Raw genomic sequence first — 25,446 nt, forward strand, 5'->3', positions numbered from 1 at the left:
AAATCTGCAGCTCTACATCTGTACTTGGCTGCATTTACGGTAAAAATTTACAATAGATTTGCAACAAAACTTTTTAAATTCCAATTTTGTAATTTTTCTTATCTACGAAAAATATATGAATATATGAATATAAGAATATGTTCTAGTATTCTCCCTCACTGACTGAAATAGAACCTGACATTTGATGAAGTACCAGGTAGGAGGCAGATAGCTTTTTTCCGTTGTATAAAATTTTCAAGATAGAGGGTAATTGTTATTTTCTTTTCTGGAGGCAGTGAGAGAAGAAAATTCCACTTACAGAGACTCAAACTTGAAAATGGAAAATATAAACAACTAATTACCAGCCTTTAGTTTGGGGAAAAAAGGGAAAAAATTAACAGTAACTCAATGTTTAATTGACAGAAATTTAAATAAATACAATTTTTTTCTTTTGTGTTGGATTGATGGTTAGGGATGGGTTGGGGGAGGGGGCGCATGTGTAATGACCTCAGAATTTCAAAACTCCTGGCTGGATTTGGAAAAAACACCACTCATAGTTAAAAATTGGACGAAATTATTAATAATCAACAAAAAAAGAAAAAGCGAATTTGTAGATCTTTCCTTACAGTACTCTGGAGTAAAATGACTGAAAAAAAAGAAATACATTATTAGGTATACAGCTAGCTCTTTGTCCATGTAGTATACAATAACATTTGGGTATAAATACAAACAGAGGAAACAGTGAATGAAAAAAATCACCACATTGACAGAAGGGGAAACAAAAAAGAGCAATGTAGAGGAGGACAGAAATCGTCAGGCTGAGAGTCACAGGGGGGAAATTGAACTCTTTGGTTAATGTCAGTAATCAGGGAGCAAATCTTCCAGGCTTTGGCTGCCTCTCAAGAAGAACCCATTAGATGCCATTACCCAAGCCTCTCTGTCTCTTTTTTTTTTTCTGTGGTTCGAGGCCATTTGTCACCTCAGCTATTGGGCTATTTATTGGAGATGATTCATTTGGGGGCAACAATGCAATACTCTTATTGGTTTCGCTTTTGGAGTAGCTGGCTATGGAACAAATACAATCACATCTTATAAAACAAACAATCGTCTCTTGAGCAATAAGGACCAGAAATTACAGCAGCAAGATGATGATGTGCCCAGATAATGAATTAAAAATTAAAGATGATGCACACCAGAACTGATTGATGGGGAAAAGAAAATTCTTGCCAGTGGTGTAATTGTTATGAGTTACACTGTAGTAATTGTAGTCATAAGCCCTGTTTACCCAGGACTAGCATTACCAGGGGATCTCGTAATTTTAGAAATTATCCCCCCGCATTTTCATGGGATAATACTGTATTTTACTTGAGTTTACTGACTCTATCCGCCTGATATGATGTCAAGGCTCTGTGTAATGGCAATGGCAAGAGCATTTATTGTGTATCGGTCATTGTAGTAAGGTCAGTGGTAACACCTATTTTAATATAGTTGCCTTTATCAGAGCAGTGCATTGGTGTTCTGTTGTGGGGATTCGGGTGTTAAATGCAGGGTGGAAGTCTAACATTGTTGTTGTTTTGACAATTCTGTCCAAACTTTCAATTATAATTGCCAACACAGCTTCCATAATTCTTGACTGGGATAGAGCCATAAAAAAACAACGGAGACAACAAATACCCTGACAGTAAAACAACAATGCAACTCTAAATCCTCGAGATGCCAATTTGCACGGGGCTGATATTATCACATGATCTCTATTCTGCAAAATATCAAGATCAAGATAAACTTTATTGTTCCCTGAGGGATATTTGTCTCGGGCTGCAGTACTACCCAAAGCTGCAATCATAAGCTAAACCTTAGAGACAAACAATGCAGCCTCGCTGGTGAGACATGCAGAAAAACAAAAGACAGTCTAGAACAAATATAAATTTAAAGTGAAATAATAATGAAATAATAATATGTAATTTGCAGTGGAGTTTTCAGTGTTGATGAGTGGGCGGGGAAAACTTATTTTGTTATGTCAGATTGCGTGCTGTTATCTCATTTATGTGGTGACATTTTATGTAATGACAGATGTGGCCAACACTGTGCCAACTTTAGCCTTGCTTACTGGAATTTTTACATAATTACACATAAATTTACAGTTATCTTTCCTGATCTTAAGGAACAGAAGTGTCAGAATGCACTACAATGCACCATTATAGCCAGGCAGCCTTCCAGTAATAGCTTTTGATTGGCATCTTTGTATGATTGGGTTGTATCACTGCCTGTTGGATAGGCACTTAATGTTCTTGACAGCGCTTCACTGTTGTTCTTGCATTTTCATTCGGACAAATTTACTTTGGAAACAGTGCTCTTGTGGCTGGAATCTTTTTGAGAAGAAAGGAGGAAAAAACATGAACTGTATGAATAATGGACGTAGCTACTGTGACGTCGCCATTTGTTTGTGGATTATCATTTTGAAGCTTCAAGTGCAACGTTTTGGCCTTCATCATCTGGGCTTTTTGGAGCCAAGCGTGACCATATCTGGGCCAGAGGCTTGAGCTGTTGAGGAGCAAGGAGTGGATTTGACTAGGAAGCCAAAGACACTATTGGTAGACAGCCAGCATTTTCTTTTTCCCAATGTTTTTTAAAAGTAATCACACCAATTTGCTAAGAATTTAAAAAGTCATATATGGGCGTCTATGGAGGTTTCCTCTGTTTTGGAGCTGGCCTGAAGTTGCAATTTGAATAGCAGTTGAACAGCATATTTGTTTTTAGCATTTTCATGTTTTCGAGTTGTGGTGAAAACTTGTGGCTGGTTTTTGGAGTGTCTTTCACCATTTGAGTGCACATTTTATGCAGAATTTAGCAGTACCTCTATTGTTTTTGGATGTTTAATTCTTGTCAAACACCTACACTTGAATATTTGGGAGGAAAAATGTGATTTTATGTTTAATGTTCTTGCTGTGGTTTACAGCACAGATATACTAATAATTCTGCCTTTATTGCTGTTTCTTTTCTCCTTCAAATCTCTTTTCCTTTCCTTCCTCCTCTCTTCACCCCATCCCCTCCTCTCTCCTACTACCTGATGATTAGAGGGGTAATTGCCCAGCTCAAATGAATCTCCAAGCTGAGGCTAATTACATTCTTCTCAACCGATCTTTTCCCTTTTCCTTCTACGCCACTCCACATCAGGTGCTCTTTTCTTTTCGGAGGTAACTGCCTCAGTTAGCATGATTCACAGTTTTCTAAACCACACAGGTGCTGAGAAACAGGCTTTTAGTTTGAGCATTAGCTCACATGCACAAACTAAAAACCCAGAGGATACACATTCTCTGACCAACAATACCTGCACACATGCATCTAGTTAAGACGACATGTATGGACAAACAGCTGCTTGTGTGATGGATTTCCCATTCAGGCCAAACAATACCCCCCAAAAGCTGCACACAATGATGGCAAATCATTTGGAAGGGATTTTTTCGCCCGTTGCGTATCTTAAGTGACTGTATGAACAAGTGCTGCATTTTCGCTCTGCAGCAAAGGGCTTCTACGCTGATTATTTCTCCCTCTTTGCCCACCTCATGAGGACATTATTGAGCTAAGTGTATTGCTGTTCTGAAGATTGATTACAAAGACCTAAATGATAGGCTTTTATCCAAAGTTGAGGCTTGGATGAAAACAGAAACGTCACAGGCTTTCTTGGTGTCAACCTAGATCCCAAGGCTTCCCCTTCTCGCCGCCTGAAGCAGATAATATTGCAGATTTATGTGCAGATTGTCTCCTTAATCTGGTTGTTTATATCTACCCTTCCTCCATCCCCCCTATTGCTCCACCCCACCTCTGCCCTGGTCCCTGCTGACTGTTTGTCCAAAGGGTATTACCCCACGAAGACGGAGAGATACAGTTGGTAACTATTCCTTTGCGTCCGTTTGTGTATTTCAAAGAGATAAACATTTGGTCACACTGTGAGAATGTGGAAAAAAAGGGCTGTGTGCATCCTGTAGTTTTTTAGATGCTGAATGTTTGTACTCATGTGTGATGCCCGGCAGCCATCTGTACGTGTGTGTGTGTGTGTGTGTGTGTGTGTGTGTGTGTGTGTGTGTGTGTGTGTGTGTGTGTGTGTGTGTGTGTGTGTGTGTGTTTGTGTGAGTGCTGTGTGTGCTTTTCTTTCCATTCAGCTATCTATCATCTCACCTCATTCATCTCCAGATAACCCAGTCATTCTGGTCTTAGCGGGAGACGCAGCCCATATATAGTGTATTCAAATACCCTCCTTGGCCCACAGCCTCTGTCACAAGCAATGTGAAAGACCATGCCTGCAAAATGGGTTTTTCTTGCTAAAGCAGGAGATGGATAACACCAGAAAGAATTCATGAGATGGATCTAGGCAATGTTTATGTATACTAAGCTTTCCAGTGAAATGAAAGTAGGCTGTAGGAGACTGTCAGTACCGTGGAAATGAGCTCTGAATTATCTTGCACGATCAGAACTTGGAAAAAGCTGGATAAAACTCACGTTGTTGTGATGTCTTTGATTGAGTTTGGAGGAAATGACTCTGAGTTAATGAAGCACTACATTTATGTTCTGCATCAGAGTTGTAGGGAGATATTTAAAGCGGATGATGGCTTACAAAGTGCTGGAGTTTGACACCAGAAAAGATAGGTGTTCACATCCTGAGTCCTGACTGTTTATGTTTCTGCAACCAAAGCAGTTTGGTTATGGTTGGAAAAAGATTGTAGTGTAGTTCAAATAATAATCTCAAGTCACGATGGATGTTTTTATGCCTCTACGCCGGCAATAGCTGTGGCATTGTGTTTTTGGGTTGTCCGTCTCATCATGAGTGCGATGTTTCAAGAATGCCTCGAGGGAATTACTTTAAATTTGGCAAAGCTATCCACTTGGTCTCAACAATGAACTGCTAAGATTTCTGTGGTCATAGGTCAAAAGTGAAGGTCACTGTGGCCTTGCGTTTGTCTCGTTCTTATGAAACCAAGGTCCCAAGACGGCCCTTTTTTTTAAAAAAAATATGGCACAAATGTTCTCTTGGACTCAAGAATGAAGAGATTACAATGTAGTGGCCAAACATCACAAAACATGTTTTGGTCATAACTTAAGAATCCATGTGTAATTTCACACAAATGCCTAATAGGGTAAAAAGATAAAGCTGTCCTCTGGCTAATGACCAGTCATTCCATAAAATTTTGGACAGGTCTGTGAATCTCTTTGGCTTATGCTCTTCTTTGTGATACCCCGGTCCAATTGCCCCACCCTTTTTAGCCAGTTGGCATGAACACAAACACACACCTTTACAAACACACACATGTGACCTCTAATCAAAATTTCAGCCAAAAAAAACTGTGACCACCAAGGGATGGGGGAAATTTTGTGGACTGATTAGACTGGTCATAGCTAAAAGGCTCAATAAAGCTGTAGTCATTACTGGAGGATATTGTATTGCAAGGCCCGATATTTTTGTAGCAAATAAATGAAATATTGAAAGTGAATCCTTTACTGATACGTTAAGTGTCACATATTTTGCAGCTTGCCAAATATGTTAATAATAAAAATATTTATGTTACAAGTAAGCTGTATATTTATAATGTTTGAACTTGAACGTAAATATCCTTATGCAGTACATTGCATGTAAAATGGAAGTGAAGCCTTGTATTATGTCTGTGGGCATAGTTTCGGACTGGTCACGATATTGTGCCAAAATCCATCCAATCCAGTAACAGGGAGCTCCCCTCTGCTTAGTGGAGCTTCATAACAAGTTTCACAAGCTCTTAAACTTCCAGCCTGCATCTTAATTCCACTCACCACTTTCATGGTGTCATTTTTTTCAGCATTCAGCCAGTGTTGGATGGTAGCCAAGCAGATAATGGCTTGATTAGTGATGTGGTGCTTTCAGCTTGTTGCTGCTTAGCTGTTATGTAAACAGTAGACAGTGAAAGATTTGGCATCGTAAAGTGAAACATGTTGTTTGTCACTGTGTAGAAAGCTCTTTTGTCAAATATGATAAATCTGATAAACATTTAAGTTGTGTCTTTCTGTTTATGTGTGTGTGTGAGAGCGTATGACATGTTTGCAAATACCTGCTTTTCTGTGCGAGGCATAATGCGTAAATTGCTTTGTATGAATATGCAAGCAAACCCACCACTGTTTTCTTGATGATAATTTAGGAGGATTGCTGGGATTCACAGCAGTGACGCAGTTAGGGCTCTGTTTTCTGTCAGAGTTTTTTTTATATGGACACGCTGGACTAAACATCCTTTCCAGAAAATAAACATTAAGCACAGTAGTTCATTGTTACACGGCTGAATTCATGGGGACTTCACACTTAATGCCTCACACGTATTGTACACATTTCCGCAGTCACATTTATCCTGACACATATGCTATGACAGACACATGTTAACACAGTAGGTTTAGCTCTCCTGCCAAGTTTCAGATTCTCTTGAATTATTGAACAAAGAATGCAGTAAAGTTACAGTATGCTGCATTATAAGATGATGGTGAAATTATTAGACCTTTTCATGCTGGAGACTGTTATTTTTCTCTATTGAATGATAATAATGAAATACAATACAAATTACAACATATTCAGATAGAGATGAGTTATAAGTACAAAAATCTAAACCAACTACAAGCACAGTATATAGAGTTTCAAAATAGTAATAAAACTCGACTTTAGCTCATGTTGAGCTATATGGGTCACACTGATGCATCAGGAGCTTGTGATGGTATTACAGTGGCTTTAATTTTTTTTAACAACACACTGTAATTTAGTTGTTATAAGAACATTTTAAGTGTTCATTGATGCACTTCTCCATTTTAAAAAGTGTATGTTAATGGGTTCATAACTCATGAAGATATGTTGAGCTTGAAAAATGTATTCTTGACATTTGAAATCGTAGGTTGTCCAAAAAAGACTAGTAGCTTTATTTCAGAACTCTCAGTCAAATCTTGTATCTTTAAAATATATATAGAAACGCATAAAATGTCCCCATACAGGCCCAACCAATAAACTGGATATTTGAGGCAATAGCAATCGCCATATGGGTGTTTTAAAGAAATCCAATAATGATAAATCTGCCAATAGTAATTTTTCTCTCACAGAGGACCCATTGCACTTTTCCTTATTTTCTGTTACGTATATAATGTTACAGTGTTGGATGTTCACATTAAACATAGCCAAAGTTTCAAATAATGGGTATGTAAACACATGTAAAAGTGATCTTTGTGAGCAAAAACCTCAGGTTTCAGACCGTTCTAAATATTCTGTTGTCATTATTTTTTTCTAGTTTGGCTACAAGCTGATTTTAGCTTGTGACAGATTTCTTTATATAGTCATCTGCTCCATCCTACACTGCTACAAGTATGTGCATGCTAATGTCAGGTAAACATGAAAACTTGTTTGCAGATTATGTTTATTTCTCCCTGATCTCAGATCTTAATCCTGCTGGAACATGTGAGGATGTGTTTAGAAGCTTTTATTGGTTATTAGTCGTAGTAAAAAGGGCTGCTATATTCCATTCTCTAGCTGCACTGACGGTTCAGAGATAACGAGATGTGGAAGACCCATAAACGCTGACCAGTCAGACTAGACTGGGCATTTTTGGGAGGAAAGAGACAGGCGCCCAAATGGAGCGTTTCAGACAGAGGGTGAATATAGTTGTTCTAGCACAGAAAGTATGAGCAGTATAAAGTGTTTTTTTGAACATGAAGGCCTGTAAACATGTATGAACCTGAAAATGATCACAATAGTTCCACTTTAACATCAACACATTACACAACCAATTAATCTCAGCCAGGCCGGGCCCATAAAAAGTATTGTATTGTGATGAATACTACTTTGGTGCAGAACACGTCATTAAATATCCTCCTTAGTAACATTTTCATATGCACACTATAGAATTAATGTACATTAGATGTCCTGAAATGAACTATTCCTCATTTGTTTTTGCTCGACATGTGCAAAACCCATTTGCACTCGCACAGATGATGATAAAGTGTAAACTGTGTGCATGAGTGAAGGTGAGGTGTCTATTATAATACACACTTCATTAGTAGTGCCTCTCATCAAACTGTTTGTGTTTAACTGAGACCTCCTTTCACAGTCCGACGATCTGTGGCTCAACAGTCCTCTCATTGCTGCACTACTGTTTGTTCCTGCTGAACGTAATGAAGCTTAATTGAGTCATAAAAGAAAAGCTAATTTTGCCAAGCGTTGTGTTTGATAGAGACATTCGGCGTGTCTGAATGCCTTAAAGGGATAGTTTGGTTTTTGGTGGAATTACTTTTTTCTCTCTTTGTAAACATTTGGAAATGTTGTATGGCAAAAGGATCCTAAACCAGCTTTTTGCAACCAAGATACAATGAGAGAACTGGCCAAATAGACTGTTTTCAAGCACACTAGCATACATTATGCTAAGTAATTACAGGGAAGTTGTTTTCTCTTTTTTTTCCAAGGTAAAACCATCTAGGTAAAGTGAAATGGCCTTGACTTTTATTCTGTGTCTTGCTGCAGTTGTAAAAACATAATCACGCTAATGTTTAGCATTAGTAAAATCCACACAAACCAAACAAACAAAACACTCTGTAAGCCAAACTTCGAGTTTAGTCACCTTTAAGTGGTTATAGTGAGTAACAGCCACTGAAGGAGGCAAGATTTGTGTATTCTTATAATTGACCAGTTCGTTATTATTCAAATGAACTCATACACTAGCTATAGAGCTCCCTTAAGTCATCATTTGCAGCTTGCATTTAATTTTTAGCATCAATGCTATTTAACCTTCTTTTACATTTTGTGTAAAATTACTGGAATATCTTCTTTCCTTCCTTGTTCTAAGTGTTGTTGCAGGCATTGCAAAGCAATAAGTTGACACATTGAAGGTATTTTCTTGGCCCAAAGTAAATGTCAGGTATTACATTTGTGTTTTTTCCATTTTGTGTACCTGCCAGTTTATTTACTTGAGTTAGTGATTTCCTACATCACCCCGAGTGACTTGAGACACTGCCAGAGAACAGGCCTGGACTTTACCTTATTTATAACCCACAGCTGTTCAAGAGTAAGAAAAAGTACTTTACTTTAAGTGCAGCATGCATTGTGGTCACATTACACTGTGTCCTCTTAGACTGAGAAACCTGAATGCACCCAAAGAGGAAATTCATGATGCTGCACAGTAAACAAGGTTATTAAAACAGTGCAGTAATGGATATCTTCCTGCAATTCACGTGACGAATGTCATATGTCACAAGATATACAACACGTGTAACATTACGTTAATATTAAACTGAACCAAACCAAGAAGTTTGGTTCAGTTTGCAACTGCTTCACAATATTAACCACTTGTTCAAAACTGTGTATATGACCTGTTCTGCCATTTCAGCGCGACACTGATAGAGGGGCGCTATCATATGGGTTGGAAGACTTGTTGGTTTAATTTCTGGAGTCTCAGTGGAAGCTGATGTTGTGATGGCGTGATGAAGTGAATATTTTAGAGTGGATTTGATTAAGACTTAGACTTTATTGTCCCATAGGGAAGATTCTTTTTCCCAGCACTATACATTGTCACACAATGACATCTACAGCAGCACACAATACCCACTTATATGGCGTCATACAAACTGTACAATGGCAAAGTAACAATATGGACAAACACCACAACACAGACAGGCGTGCACACTCAACCTTTTACTCCAACAAAGCAACTGAATTGTAAGAACCACGGACTGAAAACTGGACTTCACAGGTGTTATTACTGCTCAGGGATTTTAGAAACAACCGCCTCATTAAGTCAAGAGGAATATGTTGTTACAGTGCAAATGAAATGAATTTGCAAAGATGAAAAGATAAATGATTTAATATGTGTTGTGATTTTAAGAAAATAGAGAAAGTTGGGGTTGAAAATACAAAGCAGTGAAATGATAAATGGAGGAGGAAAATTAATTAATGGTTTATTTTTACAACCTAATTAAATGATTTAACTACTCTATTAATTATTTAAACATTCATTTGTAGGAAAGAGAAGATTGAAACTGTATTGACAAAAAACTGTGTGCTCTACCTCGGTCAGATTTCCCTACTCTCTATGGAGCTGGCCATTGTGTTGAGAGCTCATAACAGGATTGTACTTTCCTGCATGTAGGGTACAGCGGCGAATGTTGAGCTGCGTACATAATACCCAAGGACACATGAATAACAAATTGTTAACTGTAGAGGTACCTTTTACGGGTGTTTTGATGAATTATATAGGATAGCTCAGCAGAAATTAAGCATCTTTCATATTTTATAAGGGACAGTTATGGTTGTTGAAATGCTGACAATGCCCATATGTGAGGCACTTCAACTGGACTGAATAATGATTCACTGTGAAAAAAAAGTGGTTGCAAGGTCTTTCCTGTGTTGTGATGTGGCCCGTAGCCAAATAAAGTGCACTCTGTTGTCCTTGTTTGTCCAAGGGTTGAAGGACAAACCAATGATGACCTTTCTCACCACACTGCACCACTTTTCAGCTTTTATTGATCCATCTGTGTGGTTGTGTGTTCGTGTGTGTGTGTGTGTGTGACAAGGACAAGGACGGAGACAGCTGCGTTATCATGTCCCCCGCTTCTCTCTTTAAATCTCATTGTCTCTTCCTCTTTGTGTTTTTGAAATTAGCCAGAGTTATCTCTAGGAGAATATCAGAGTAGTACAGCCTAAGAGGATAGACACGGTGTTTTGTGTTGGTGCACCTGATCTCATCATCAAAGTAACACAGAGGCAGCCATAGTTGGCTATCACTATGTCTGGATTACTGCTGTAATAACCTCTGATAGACTCAGAGCATTATGCACTATCTGTTATTATGTTCTGGCTTAGAGTCAAACAGATAATCTAATTGAAAGCGCTGTTTTCTCTACCTCTCCTGATTCATTGCATTAGCTCCCTGACCTGCGTGTTTTGTTTTGTGTGTGTGTGTGTGTGTGTGTGTGTGTGTGTGTGTGTGTGTGTGTGACGATCCACAAGTCACCTATGATATTTTTTTTTGCTTCAGGGATGTGTTTACCTTTACAGTAAGTACAGTATAAGGTTATGTCAGCCCGACCCCCCTCTGTTTGTACCAATAACCTTCACATCTGCACTTCTCAGGGCTTCTGGGTTTTTATTTGTCTCCTACATGAGATAACACACACGCTTAAATCACCCATGAAAGGACAGTTAAAGTCAATTGTGACGCTGCATTATAGCCAAATTTCCCCAGATGGATCCTCCCTGGAGTCCCATCTCTTACATTTTCATATATTATTCTGCCGTGGTTGCTATTATTGCTGTTTTGTACATACTATACAAAGCTGGAATGTATTCATTATGTACATTTCCAAACATATATCCAAATAAAGGCACACTTAAAAAAGATTTTTAATAATTACACCCATTGAAGTAGGGCTGTATTATACCAAAGAAAATCTTGGTCAACTGAAATTCTACATACTCTTTAACCAAAATCTATATGTGATCTCTAGGTTTTAAGTTGCCACAGTGCACTGAGTGTGCACTCTACCTGGTGGCATTGTGTATCCACCAAAGCGCTGTTTTTCCTGTCACATGGCTCAACATTAATACTTGCCCAGGGCAAGTGAACTCCATGCTCAGGCGAGGGGAATGCCTTGAGTAAAAGATAAATGTGTTATCCAATGAAACAATATCTAAAAATAAAATGTGCATTGTAACACTGATGCTTTTCCACCTGAGCTGTTTGCACGTCAGTCTCACCCAGCTCATTCGCATTCCCAACTTGTTAAATACTGCTGCTTGGTCAGTGATCTTAATGTCAGACAGCCACGCAAAAAGGCACCTTTCACGGCAGTATAATACACTGCCAGGCGGCATTAGCTCATAACGCAACCAGAAGACACCTTTTGTGGCGGTATCATACGCCGCCAGAAAACGTCAGTTTCAAAAGATGCCGGTAATGATGAAAAAAAAAGCAGCTGTAAAGTCCCTATAGGGTGGGTGGGAAGTTAGGTTGACGGACCAAAAAAACACTGGACTTTCACTCAGGAGCCTGTTTTTCACTTCCCGTATGAATGTTGAGTTAAACCATGAAGTTTTTTTTTTAAGTCTTACCACATGCTTTTGCTGCACAAGGAAATAAACGTAGAGACATTGTCATAGGACTTTTATTTTGAAACAGAAACAGGAAAGATTGTGACAGGTAGACACTGAAACTGTAGTAAAAGGTGGTATAGAGTCATTATACAGTATTTATTAAAACACAGTTTTCATACTGTCTATTTCTGCTGACGATCACACGCAGCACACGGAAAAAATAAAGCCTCGTTTCTTTAGATGTGCTGAGACACGCCTGACTGGCGCTGCTAACGCAGGCAGTGTGTCTGCTCTAATTTGTTAATATGGGGGCCAAAAAAACCCAACAGGTTAAACAATGCTTACCTGTTGCTCATGCAGTGTTTTCCAGTTGTTCGAGGCGTTAATAAAATACATCCATAGTGATAAATCTGACACAGAATACCATCTGTGATTATTCATACATTAAAATGAGTGTTGAAAAATGCTTAATTTAAGGTTAAAATGCTGCACTTTTCATTGTCACCAGTCATCCAATCACAATGGAGAAGAGCCGGGACAAAGTTCACATACACCAACTGCGAAGCAGGACAAATATAAGTGCTGAGCAACAAGAACTACGTTTCCAGCTGGGAAAAGAAACACTTTGGTGGACACACGGCCCTATTAAAGCAACACCAGCGATTGTGCGACTAATGAAACTGTGGTTGGATTAAAGCATATCGACCAAATGACCGGAAGTTTACAGCTAGACATTTCAGATCAGCTTAATTCAAAAAAGCGCTCTTAGAAATGTGAGTCATCATGTGAGTTAAGAGTTTTTTTTTCTGGACCCTTTGCATCACTCTGCCCCTTGACAGTATCACAGATTGACCAAATTACCAAACATAATTATAGTGAGTGGAGTTTATTGAAAACACCAAGCAGCTTGTATTTGGAGCCAACACACGCTAAGTTGCCAGGTGTAGCTTTATTAATATTTCAGAGCACTCAAACTGTTCAAATATATCAGTTTCATGCTGCAGTCTCCAACTTTCTGCACATTTAAACATGAATAAAAATGATAAAACACCAGGTTTTATAAGCTTACTTCATCCCGTTGTTGGTGGCATGCAGTGGAAATGTCATCAACTGGCCGTGTACGTTACTGTGACAGGACATCTTTTATTATTTCCTGTCGTGCTGAAGTCAGACAGGTGTGACTGAGGGTGCAGCTAAGATGTTTAAAGCTCATGTGTTTGTGTTTGCTTATGGTTAGCTGTAATCCAGTTAATGCTAACTAATCTGTTATTGCTGCAACTACACTGCTAAGGTGCAGATGGCCGACCCTATTTTGCATATGAGACATATTGCGATCAGATTTATCATCTGGCCAACAGAGATGTGTGTGTGACTTAATGTAAGCGAACGTGTCTTGAATCTTATCTGGGTTTTACAATACGAGACACTTGACATGAAAAGTGTAGTCCCCCTCAAATGCATTTAAATCAGCACAAAATTTGAAATGTATAGCTATGTCTCCTTTGTTATGCATTATAGGTTTAATATGATTTTAGGATACTATAATATCAAAAGGCAGGTTTTAATCCTGCAATTGAGCGAGGGAAGTATAGAGGCTTTAATCAGTGTGGTGTGAAGGATGAGGAGAGAACTACGGAAGAAGAGTGAAAACGTAAGAGGAAAGTGAGAGGAATGTCTGCATCTTTAATTATAAAATACAGTAATCCTTTCATAGTGTAGAAGCTAGAAAAGAAAGATAGACAAGATCTATTAATGACAGTAAGAGTCATTTTCACTGGCAGTGAAAATGAGTTGCTGAGAGCAGTCTATCACCGTTTTGGCTTTTGAATACCTCTGCTGGGCCAAAAAACTTCCTCCTAGCACTTTGAGAAGCTCAGTAGAAAAACTGAAATGCATTTTCCCACGAGGGAACCCTTGTACAACAATAATGACTTCCACAGAGACAAAGAGGCTCCTCAGAAACAGATCAGTGACCTCTACCATGATGTTTGCCCTTTCAGAGCACCCTCTGTCAACCCCTGCTCCGACAAACAACCCGGAGAAGACTGACCTTCACAATAACATCTAATGTCTGCTGAAATGGTCGACATCAGTAAAGTCCTCCTGGAGGGAAAAAAACCCGGTGTCCTAGGAATTCAGCATGAAACTGAAGGCATGGGAGGAAGAGACAGCCCGCTTCTCCAGGTCATAGATGAACTGAGAAAAGATGTGCATTGATTTGACCAATAAGTATGAGGTTTAGGTGGCACCTGCTGCCCTGACGGAACAGTGTAGGAGAAAGGGATTTGCTTGAGGCAGAGAGGTTGTATGTCAAGGAAGAAAAAGAAGATGAAGGAGAAACTTTGCCAGTGATGGGAGGAAATCAAAATGCTAAAAGGCTGCACATGGATAAGCCAACATGTTCTTATTCCAAACTTGTAAAATAGCAGCGCCTCATCAGTGGACTTCTGCGTCTACATATTAAGAGAAAGGTATCCCTCTTTGTTTGTTGTTTATGCTTCGGGATGCTGTTTCTGTGATTTCAACAAATGCACATGCTGGCATCAATGGTTAGGAAAGGTGATAAAATCACGGATGGTTTAGGGGAAGGCGGTACATGGTAAAGTGTAAAAAAAATCCCATCACAGTAATACAGGAAGCAAACAGCGAAGTCCCGCAGCAAAGTCCAGATCCACCACACCTCCCACCCGCCCTGCAAGCACCATGCGCTCCTTATTTCACGTTGTTATCATTAGCGTCTCCTCCTGCGGCCATCGTGCCATGTTTCATGTACACAGGACAAGTTCTTGATGATGCCCGTGCGTGTATCATGTGGACATGGCAGGCGCTATCTGGCTGTCCACTGGCGTATAATAACACCATGACCGGTTCTGTATTCTCACAGATGAACAATGTCCTCCATGCAAAAATGAAGGACCTCGAAGAGCAATGCAGCAAAGACAGGTTTCAAGTGATAAGGTTGATAATTTCAAATTTGGGAGGTTAAAGGAAGAAGAACACAGACTTTGTCAGTAGATTAAAGACATCAGCAACAGCAAGATGGGCATCTCTGGAGGAAAATTCAGTCAGGGACGAACTGTGTCAGTTTTACAAGGGGGTCAACGAAAAATGAGAAAAAGAGCCAGTGCTAACAGCAAAGCTCCAGGACCATCAGGGACATGAGTCCCAGAAGTAAAAGGGAAGACCACAAGACTATCACAAAAAAACAAATTAGGATTCCAGGTGTTGAGATTGCACATGTTTATAAGTGTTAGCCTGTATTTATGTCTGTAGAGACCCAGGAAGGTGGTTCAGTCTTTTGACTGAACCACTTTTAAGGTAACTCTTTACTTTCAAAAGCTTTTTTCATTTACTTTTAAAGACATTTTTGGGCAACTGCCTTTCCTGCGTTAGGTAGTTGTTGCTATTGCACTGCGATGGGTTAAGAGTTTTAAAAAATATAGTTTTTTCTGCAGTATTATACTAGTACCAGTTGCACTTTCTCACTCTCTTATTGTGAAGATTTACCATACTCATTCTGCTGTTCTCTGCTACTTATCGAAAAAAGAGAGGTGGTGCTGTCATTTTGTAATTAGGGTTGCAGCGATATACTGGTTTTAAGGTATGATACAAACCATCCCATGCACTTTTGCTTACAGACATTTAAAAAATGCAGCTGGATAGAAAATCTCACCTTTATTTTACCTATTTTCAAAAGGGAGACATACTTCCATTAAAAAATGGTTTCAAGTCTAATTGACAGTGATAAAACATTTGTTCAACCAAAACTATCCCTTCTGTTTTCATTCCTTTAAGGCTCTTTGTGACTGATAATAATAATAAATCTGTACTACTGTGATACCATGAAACTGCGATATTTTCTTTGACAGGTATCGTACCATGAATATCCCATACCGTTACAACCCTAGTTTCAATATTTAACTTTAAATAAAAACATAATTGTATCCCATGTAGTATAAGTTTTCTCCTGTTTTTGAATATGGTATGAAATATTGATGCTTTTCACTGTATCAAAATTTAAAATTCCACTATCGTGACACCACTGGTTGGATGAAATCCCCCCAGCAATCCCTTCTCACTCATTATCATCATCTTTGGCAACAATATGTTTACCAATCTAGAAAAATACTATGCATCAGCTTTCATTAATCATTCATTTACTCAATTCTCATTTGAAATCTACTCAAGTGCCTGCTGAAAAAGTCCTTTTGCAAAGTAGATTCCAATTTATTTAATCTAATCTACAATCAGCTGAGGAAATGATTCCACATCTGCTGCAACCTGCACAAAACATATCAGCGAGCGTCCTCTCTGCCACCACTGTGACCCATCTCCCTCCGTCTGCCTGCGCTTTGTTTACACTGAGCTTTGTGTCACTTCACCTTATTTACTCCCAAGTTATCAACTGTAATTGTGCTTTTCGAATTCTGAGTCATCTTCACTTTCCACAGCATGAAAGACATTTTTCCCACACATACTAATTACCATAGATTGGTTGTTTTTCTTCAGAAATTTGAGTTTGCTGTGCTCATATGGGCCACGTCAGGTTGTAAAATAAAATAATTTAAAAATTATAAGCTTAGCAGCAGTGTTTGGCAATGACAACACCTGTTGCTGGCATCTCGTATGTCGCTGGCTAATCAGTGCTGGCAGGATTCCTAAAAATAGCATCTTATGTGGAAATCAGTGTGTACCTCGGTTGATCGTTATTCTTAGATCATTAAGAAGTTTTAAGCATTGAATAGCAGTTAGATCTAATTGTAGAATGTGAGTTTGCGGTATTAGTGACTGTTTTTTTTTAAACTCAATTAGTTGTGGGGTTTATCAAGTGTGAATGTTCTGTTTTCAGCAACACCTTACTTAACATTCATGCCATTACACACATTTGACTTTGGGTAGCTGACGAATATTTCTTCAGTTTATTTTTTGCTGTTGACCACTGAGCAGCATTACTGAAGCAGCTGGAGGTTAAGTGGTTTGCTCAAGGGCACCCTGGTGGTAGTTTAGGGTTGAGGAACCCCGTTTTCCACTCTGTGACTCATGAAGCCAATTTGCAGGGATTTAAAGCAGCGAAACGCTTTCAGAATTGCTTTTGCAAACTCTACCATCGCCTGCAGCTTCACAACTTTATGTGAGTGTGTGTGCATATTTACTATATGTTTGTGACTGTTTGTGTGTCTTTGTGGCTGACAGATTCAGACTTTTTTTTTTCATTTCTGGCCTGCATGACTCATCTGACATGGGAATTCAAGTCTGGTTTTACCTTATTAGATTGTTGTAATTAAATTACGGGCATTTAATGACCTTGTTATGAACTGCAGACAAGGTGAACAACACTGAATGAACCAACAAAACATGATTAAACATTACTGGACGTGGGAGACCCACATTACAACTGGTCAGGTACTTTCAGGGTTTTTACTTTAGTTTGCTCAACAAAATGCATTATGTGTATCCAGAAATACACAATTAAATAAAAGCTTAAATCTTTTTATAATTCCGAGCATTTTAGTTTGTAGGATGTTTACTTTTAAGTTTTACAATTGTCAATAAAATTCCAATAGTTTGGTCAAAACTTTACGGTCGTAAAACGTTGAATGCGCCAAACATACAGTGATATTCAGTGCCATTTTGAGGTAACTATCAGAATCCGACAGCACAGATTGTACTAAGTAATACTCATGTCCATATACAATTTCTGTCTACCCCTGTCTCCTATAGACCTGGTATGCATATTATAATCTCTTGGGTTATGTAACTCGCGCACCACCGCACGTTTGGGATTATATTTTCAGCGCAGCCACATGTCAGGGGAAGAGCATGCTTGACAGACAGTTTGTACTGTAGGTATGTTCACCGAAGAGAAATCAAGGAGCGGATTTGAATGTGATATTAGAGTTGGTTTCATTTTGTTTCATGGTGTTTTGTTTTCAATTTTTGGATTGCATAGTTCTCAGAAACACTCTGTATTGTCAGAGCATTCAGAGTGGATAGTCTATCGACACATATGGTACAAGGACAAGGGTGTCATACTGAAGATATAGTGGAGTATATGCTGAAGAGAAGCATATGTTCCCTAACTGTATATGTTCAGCAATTCCCTGTGTGAATTGCTGGAGTGACAGGAGCTGTAGCTCGATGAGGTCAATTATTGCAGTTGGGTTGTTTCATGTCAGGCAGCTGAATTTTGATTACACACAAAGGTTTCTGTGATTTCGTGAATACCGAACTGTCTGTTGCGTTTCAGCATACCTGAGTAGCTATGTGGTAGCGTGTTGAATGTTTGATGGAGCTGCTTCCCTTTGTTGGCTTTGCTAATCAAGTATAACAGGGAGAATAACAGGCACATCATCTGAGTGCTGCTGTTGCATTTCCAGCTATTTATGCAAATATGCACTACATGTTGCTTCACAGTGATGATTCCAGATAATACGCTCTTTTCAGTTCCTGCAAACAGAAGTTTTGGGGTTCCGTGAAAAAAAGTAATGCAGATAGAGATGTTAAATGCCACATTCAGCATATCAAAGGGTTTTTTTTTTTTAATGCGCACACTGATTTGACAAAGTTGTTATCCTTTTCATCATTGCATTTAGGTGATTCCTTTCTGTGTAGGAAGCCACAGGTTTGACTGTAAAGTCTTGAAACTTGTTTGAAATAGATATTTTTACAGAAATCGTTGCACTGATGTTAATGATATCATTGCATGGTAAAAGCTTCGATTTCTTAAATCTGGCAACCAACCAAAAATGTTTTAATACAAGAAAGAGCCAAATACACTTTTTCCTTATCAAAAGGCTGATGTTCAACAATAACTTGTCTTCTAAGGTTTGATTCTCAAACACCATAATTGCACAGCTTTAGCAAATTGGTAGTCATTCAAAAAAAACAACTTGCGGTTCATGAAAATCTTGGAAAAGTCCTGGAATTAGAAAAAAAAAGGGTTTCAGGCTTGGAAAATATTCGAAATTATCAGAATGGTGTGGAAAAGTTTTAAATATACATTGTTGTGTGTCTCTTGTTTAAAATATGTCTACAAAAATATCATTGTTTAACATTTTGCAAATATTTGTTGTGCATATTACTAATTTAAAATTCAGTGCTGCACTGTGTTACCAAGGGGGACACATGATTGGTATAGTGACCCAAGTGATACTCAATGATGCTAGTTGGTGGGAATGTCAGTTCCCTGTCGGTTAGCAAGCAGTAGCAATTTGCTTATCTGCAAATGCCGGGGAAGGGCATTTTTAATAATATATGGCTTTGATATGACAAATACAATACATGGCCCTGCCTACTCTGAGTGACTTTTTTTCAATCTCTCTCAAATCCTTTTATCGATTTTAAACCAGTATAAACAAAGACATATCTGGGATATTAGAGTTAACCAGTCTCTGATTGACATGCAAGGTGTGCAACATGGAGAACATGAACTAAACCAATTTTACAACCCATTAAGCAACTGAAATTGTTATGGAAGTGGGCTAAATATTATGGAAAAGTTATGGGGGAAAAAAGAAAATCCAGTGATAAAAACATGTGTGAACCATGTCTTTAAACAGTAATGTACAATGATTTGTAGTCAATGGTCTAAAGTATGCAACTTGCAAACATGACATGGTAACAGTTTATAGCATTACAAGATAAGAAAAATACAAATTAGAGGTTTGTGAATGTCTTGGACAGGATAAGACTTACAAAAAGTATTTGTTATACTTATATATGTTGTTTGCATTAATAAGAGTTTGGGCGGTGTTTATGGATGAATCATATTGCACTTATCTATTAAATATAGGGCCTACTGATCAAAATAGACTGCACCAGTAAAGCCTTGTGTGACTGTGATGAGAAACAATCGGTTTGTTACAGCAGATATCAAAAACACTTTTCCTTCCCCATAATGTGTTGCTCAATTTCCATTAAAACGAAAAACGGACAATGATGCAGTCATTAGTGAGTCCATTAAATCCTTGATTATGCGTTCCTGCAGCAGTAACTATATTCACATGTGCTCGTATATTCTACTGTAAGTCAGCTTGCTTCTATTTGACCTCTTCTCCCTCGCTACCCTTCTCCTCTTCTGCTAATTAATGGCGTGAGTCTCCGTATTAATTGACTTTATCTGATTTTTTAGGTTTCATGCATGTTTGTTGAATTATATTATTCATAGTGGATTTATTCCTGCAGATTTGACCTTGGGAAATAGAAGAGATGCATGCTGGATTTTATAAAGGGTAACAGTGTGATGTTTAGTCTCACTTTAATTGGACAGTTCAAAGCTGGTACTCAACCAGCTGTGTGCTGATGTGATGTAAACTGTTAACCACATGTCCCATGTCTCTTGTCTGCACGGAGTTGACTCTGTCTCCTAGACATTATACCAGTTCTATTGGTGCAATGGAGAGTACATCTTGAGGGAAGTATAATGCACCTGAATTTCTTTTTTTTCTTTTTTTTTTTTAAATTAATTATTACAAATATTGACACTGCAAGATATGGTATGTTGTCCCGACAATAGCCACTTTTGCAATAAAATATCTGTCTATTGCAACTGAATAAGCAACAATGTTCTGGTTGTGTTTAAGCTCTCACTGCATTTGGGGCTAGCAAAGTAACTTGAGCGGTTTTGGTTCTCTGAAACTGGTTTACTTTTGACTGGGACAAAGCATGGGGTAACTCAGGCTGAACAGTTAACCTGCTACAGAGCAAGGTGACCTTAGAGGATTGGATGACAACCACTGACCAATCAATTTGTGAAAAATATATAGACATGGACCAAAGTCCTTGGCAAAAGGTGAAAAAAGGGTGTGTGCATAAATATATATATATATATATATATATATATATATTTAAAACCAGAGCTTCAAACAAACAGATCATTTATGAGACCAGATACATACTGATGATTTTTGCTGCATTTTACTTCTACAAAGTTTACTTCATCCCCAGGATGAGACACCTCTGTGAATACAAGTGTAAATAAAAACAAGAGTCTTTCATTAGAAAAATTATCGACACACTGTTAATTGGTTCCTGTTATTAAAAATGCAACATTTCGTTCAGATAGACCGAAGAAAGTGTAAGTGTTTTTATTTGACATATTCAGAGTAGTCTCCCCTGCCGTCCCCAGCTGGCTACTATTTCACACCGCCGGACATTGCTGTACTTGTGGAAAACACTACTCAGTATATAAACCTTTTTCCAACTGCAGCTCTAATCTCATAATAGTTTTAATTTTAACCCTTAGATTAACAGAAATCCCGACATTAAAAATATCCTCTTGCGTTCTGTGAATCACCTAAAGTATGTGTCCAACTTGTAGGGTTTGAAGACCTTAAATAAAATGCTTAATTGAACACATTTTTTTTCAAACAGTAATTTTCCTACTCGTGCAGACTCTGCTGACGCTGTCCTAAATTGACTGAATTATATGTTTGTTTATGTTTTAATAATGCCCCCTCTAAGTATTTTCCAAGCAGGTGTAAAATGTTCCTTCAGTTCTGCCAGCAGTTACTCTACATGACTAGTCAGCTCTCAGACTTTCCTTTGGCCTCTGTGCTCTCATGTGCTCCAGCGGGTGTTGCCTAATGTAGCTACGTAACTCAGTCACATGATCGTGCCAACACCCACACATACAACACACATACAGTACACACACATTCACACATACACAAACACAGGTACACAAAGCTTGATGTTTCTGTGACGCAGGGCTGACTGTCGTGGAGCTGTAATGCTGCTTGTGTCTGCGCTCTGTTAAGCTGTAGGCTTTGTTTTATTTCCCTGCAGAACAAATAACTTCCAAGAACTTACAAATTGCTTACTGGGATTAAAGGAAATGTAGTTTGGATTTAGAAAGGCTTTTGATTCTTGCAGACACAACACAGATACTCATGCTCATTAACACACATGCATTTACAGCCGCTCACACACATTCACTGCATTCATATTACATTTGTTAGCCTCTCTAATTTCTTGTCAAAACGTAATGTTCTCTCTCGATATGGTCAGTCTGCATGGAAGATGAGGCGCCATACACTCCATTAAAAAGCCATCCGCTTTTTTTTTTGGTGATGAAACTTTTAATTTGAATAATTAGGACAGTGTTATAATTTTTGTCACTCTGACAGGCTTTGGTTTAAATGATCTTTAAATAAAATCTCAACATTTTTTGATCTGCCAACTCAACTGATGAAGGTGCCATTAAATTTTATCATTGCTTGCTAATTATGATGTATATCCTGTTTAAACCGAGTAAATGGGTAGGACAGAGCGCATCAAATGATCAATTTAAAGTGTAAACAAATTAGATAATTTATGGAGAAGGAAACGCATAAAGTCGGGATTTTTCTAAGATGTGTGCAGCATTGTGAATTGCTGTCTGCTGCAGAAGTTTTTTCTTAATAGTTTTGGGAAGCAACAGAGTTTAAAATGTTCAAAAACTATTTTATTATATTAAGTTGGCCAGTGTTCCCATAAGTAATGCAATGTACTTCAGTTAGGAGTTGTGATTATGAAACACAACAACATTAAACTAAACTAAATTTCAGGTTATTAAAACTTATTTGGAGGAAAAAGCAAAGGAAATTTATAAATTAACACTCAGATTGTCAGTTGTAAGTCATAGATGGATAATAATAACTTGCCTGGGGCATTTGCCAAAAAAGCTTGTACTAGGGTTCAGAGTTTACTTCCCCTGCATTGGGTTCCCCGAATATGCACAGTGCTGTTTTTCCTGCTGACACCTTCTGCGAGACTATGTTGTGATGATGTCATGGACTTTTGAATTGTTTTCTCAGCCCTGGTGAACGTTTTACAGATATATAACCTCCATGGATCGAAAATCCATAATAGAAAGATTTGTAATTGACAGTTTGAGGTGTCCTGTAAACAGTTTTATCGACATCTCCTTCACAGTGGTGGTCTATAGGGGTAGATGCTTTCTTGGCTGCAGTGGATTTTTTTGTTGCAATACAGTGAGTTGCCACTGGGAATAATTGGAAGCAAGGCTGGGGGCGAATTTTCGTTACCTTGGATAGCAAAGGAATGGTCCAACTTACTCTGCCTTACTCTGCCTTTAATATGCTTATCCTAACCTATTCTTACACTAACCCTAACCAATCCCACTCCTCTTGCCAACCAACACAGGCAATGACTACTAGTCAATCATAGGGAGAGTAGGATGGGTCATTCTTTCACCATCCTAGGATTTGTATATTTGCTTCCTGCAAAACACTCATCACACTTTAAAGACCTGGTTTTAGTTTGTCCTACCATCTATCATTTCTTTGTACTCATTCACAATTGTCATCTGCAGTGGTGCAAACCAACATTTCAGGATTCACTTACATCTGGTTTTACTTCCAAATAAACTGGTTTAGATGTTTTAGCTAAACTTGGGTGGTTCACCAATTTTCAGATTGTCAGATTGCTTGCTGTTTTTGCTTCATCAGACTTCATTTTTGTTGTGGTGTTCCCAGATCTCAGCAATTAGTCTGGAGAATGCAATGTTACAACAACTGACTGCCAAAAATTAGACCTAAGAAAATGAAATCTCTTTTAGTTGTTATTTTTTTCGATTAGAATAGTCTCCATTTTTATCAACTGTAAAGCAAACCTTATTTGGATGTCAGAGATTGCACTTGAATTCAGAATTAAGCGGGACAATAAAAGCCCATATGGCTGATGAATGTTCAACCTTTTAAAATGATGACTTGGCTGCTGGTAAATCAAACACTCACCCTTTGCTGTTGCCAAATGGTCCATGGCCTCTCATTGAGTCACTGTGAACAGGCTGGATATTGCTGAAGCTGTTTTTCTTACGGCTTTATATCTTTATGTCCACATTGGTGTGAACATGGACCATTTCCAGTGCTTCTTAAATTATTCTTGTTTTTTGTTTGAATGAGTCATATTGTTGAAATATGTGCAGAAAATTCACTTTTAACTTGCACACTAAATGCTGCACTTATATACATGTATGTATAAGAACACTTCTCAAAAAACAGCCACTTCACAAAGCTACCAGAATTAATCTTTACCATTCTGGGCTCCAAATGGCATCAAAAAAGTAAATGGTCAAAAGTTTGAACTTCACAGAAATATTACAGCACGACATGAGCAAACTCCACACAGTCTGCTTTTACTAAACTGCCTGTCAGAGTCACAGGACGTCTATCCAGTGGTCAAACAAAACACACCTGGCTTTCATTTAAGTGAGGAGGCAGAATTCAAAGCATCTGAACTGACCTTCTTTGCTCTTCACAGACCACTTTAGATAAGACCGCTATATTTTATACACAAAAGTTCTGCCTGGAGCAGCTTTGAACCAAAGATCAAATGCTACACAGCTGCACTGAAGGCAGTAAAAATAACCTTTATAGCCGTACGTGGAGCTGATGGCTGAAGGTGAAGGTTGAGGTCATGTGGTAACTCTTGTAATACTGGTGTACTGTCTCTATTTTATGCACATGCTGCACAACTCAGTGATAAAGAAATATCTCCGCACAATATTAACATTTATTGGTATGTTTGTTGCCAGCTGTGACAACATTGCAATCATTGGTATTGTTTTCACCATGTGAATATGTGTTTGTGTGTGTGTGTGTGTGTGTGTTTGTCATTATGGCGATATGTGGCCCTGGTTACACCTGTTGTAGCGGGAAGTACCACAAAAGCAGTTTTGTGTATTTTGGTATTAATATGATGGTCTTTCTCTCTGTGGACAGATTTTGTCAACACAATAGCACAATAGCAACACAACTAGTGTTATAGTCAAGACCATACTATCTGAGACTAAGACTTGACTGGGACCAGAGTGTGCCAAGACCAAGACAAGACCAAGACTTTAAGGGGTCGAGACCGAGCCAAGACCAAGACTTTAGGGGTCGAGACCGAGCCAAAACCAAGACAAACCAAGTATATATATATACTTGGTTTGTCTTGGTTTTGGCTCGGTCTCGACCCCTAAAGTCTTGGTCTTGGCACACTCTGACACACCAAATTGACATCTGGCCGTCGGTCAATGTTGGGCTGTCAATGAGCATCTGTGGCTCTAGCTTTTACGGTGAGGCCCACGCCACTGGCCCTCATAGGTCATTGTTGGCTTTTTCTCTTCTGCACACACACACGCACGCACGCACCCACGCACACACGCACATGCACGCACACGCACGCACGCACGCACGCACGCACGCACGCACACACACACAGTGCCAGGGTAAAAAGGTAGCATCACATGGCTAAGTGACTTGGTTAAGTGACATGTTGTCGAATGGTTGCTGTTTTGTTAGTTCATGGTAGCCGCGAGTGACTCTGAGACAGTCCTTCAGTGCTGCATCTATCCTGTGTATCATAACGTTAACGGCTGGTTGTTAAATAAATCAATTTTATGGAGA

At 38.6% G+C, this 25,446-nt stretch overlaps 1 protein-coding gene across 1 annotated transcript in view; it reads left to right on the forward strand.

Moving 5' to 3' along the window:
- The window catches only part of LOC121951063 (calcium/calmodulin-dependent 3',5'-cyclic nucleotide phosphodiesterase 1C-like), a 77,190-nt gene that overhangs the window by 14,436 nt on the left and 37,308 nt on the right, over window positions 1–25,446 (forward strand). The gene's annotated exons all lie outside the window — the stretch shown is intronic.

Source organism: Plectropomus leopardus, chromosome 12, assembly GCF_008729295.1.
Source record: "Plectropomus leopardus isolate mb chromosome 12, YSFRI_Pleo_2.0, whole genome shotgun sequence".
Taxonomy (NCBI): Eukaryota; Metazoa; Chordata; class Actinopteri; order Perciformes; family Serranidae; genus Plectropomus; species Plectropomus leopardus.